The sequence below is a fragment of the Trichechus manatus genome, unplaced genomic scaffold (assembly GCF_000243295.1).
Source record: "Trichechus manatus latirostris isolate Lorelei unplaced genomic scaffold, TriManLat1.0 scaffold00078, whole genome shotgun sequence".
Lineage (NCBI taxonomy): Eukaryota > Metazoa > Chordata > Mammalia > Sirenia > Trichechidae > Trichechus > Trichechus manatus.
Genome location: NW_004444014.1, coordinates 13066386 through 13067802, shown reverse-complemented (window position 1 = coordinate 13067802; position 1417 = coordinate 13066386). Strand labels below are relative to the sequence as shown.

General features: G+C 42.8%; 1 pseudogene; it reads right to left on the bottom strand.

The window, feature by feature from the left end:
* Positions 1 to 333: 333 nt before the first annotated feature.
* LOC105756505 (zinc finger and SCAN domain-containing protein 30-like) lies at positions 334 to 1187 on the bottom strand (annotated as a pseudogene).
* Positions 1188 to 1417: the final 230 nt, after the last annotated feature.

The following is a 1417-nucleotide window of genomic DNA, read 5'->3' as shown; positions in this document are numbered from 1 at the left end:
ACTGATTGGATCTCTACTGACACAGTATTCATCTCCATCTTAGGAACTGCCTTGCTAAAAGGATCATAATATTCAAAAACCAGAATATTGATCTTTGAATATTATGGACATAATTAGAAAATTTTATTAGACATCTTAATTCTTAACCTAAAGTCAGAAATTATACTGGAATTTCAGACTCTAAGGAGAGCAAATGGAAGAATATTTCTAGGCTAAGGCCTTTCCACAGTTCTTAATGACAGCCACAAGGGACCTTTGACTCTTCAAACAAACAAAAGAGCCCTAGAAAACAAACTACGCCACAGATGATAGCCCTCATCTCCATCCTGCACCCTAAATGGATTCTGGCTCCTCACCTCTCTCACAGAAAGCCTGGGACTCATGAGTTTCACTCTTGCACTGGTTTTCCAAGGGCTGAAGTTGGCTGCTCAGAGACTTGAATGCTCCCATGGATGTCATTTCCTTCCAGATCAATTCTTGGCCATGAGCTGTATCCTAGGACTAATCAAGTACCAGCACTATGATTCTGAAAACATACAAGAGGAAAACCCCTAGAGTAAAAGTGCAGGACAGGAGGAGTCAGAAACTTATTCAGATGACTAGATAGGCAACACTAGAACAAAAAGCGCTAATGACTTGAACCCAATGGAAGAATAATGACTCAAAAATTATAAACTTTATAGTAATTCTCCTCTGATAACCAAATCAATGCCCACTTACAATGATTTCTCCACTAACCTACAATAGGTTAAAAATAAAAACAAAACAAAACTACTTCTTACCTGTAGCCTTGGTTTATCGAGTTCTTTCTCCAGCTCCTCCAGCATAGTCATGGCTTCCTCTCCACTTATGGTCTATGCTCGTGCACCCAGGCATTCAGCTCCTCAGGCAGGATGGCCAGGAACTGCTCCAGCACCAGCAGCTCCAGAATCTGCTCCTGGGAGTGTGTCTGGCCTTAGCCACTGGCAGCAAAGCTCCCAGAGTCGGTTCAGAGCCTCCCAGGACCCAGAGGACTCAGAGTACCCAAACTGCCTAAACAGCTGATGGAAGATTTCCTGGCTATGGGGGCTTCCGTGAAGACTAACCTCCTTCACCCAAACATAATTCTCTTCTTCAGCCTTCACAAATATAAGTCCCTCTTGTTCTTTTGGAACATGGCAGGCCAAGGCCTTGGACTCTCCTGACATTCTGGGAAGAGACAATCTGAAAAGGTTCCCTGGTTGAGGCAGGGAGGGGAAGCAGGTCTGTGTCTCAGAGGTTCCTTTTGAATTTCAATTCTTCAGGGAGCTTCTGAGTTGTACAATTTTACAAAGGAAAAAAAAAAGTGTTCATAATATAAACCCAAGTTTCTGAAAGCCAGTTGTCAGAGAGGACAGCACTGGAAAGAAATCTGATCAAAAGGGAGCTTCCATATAAT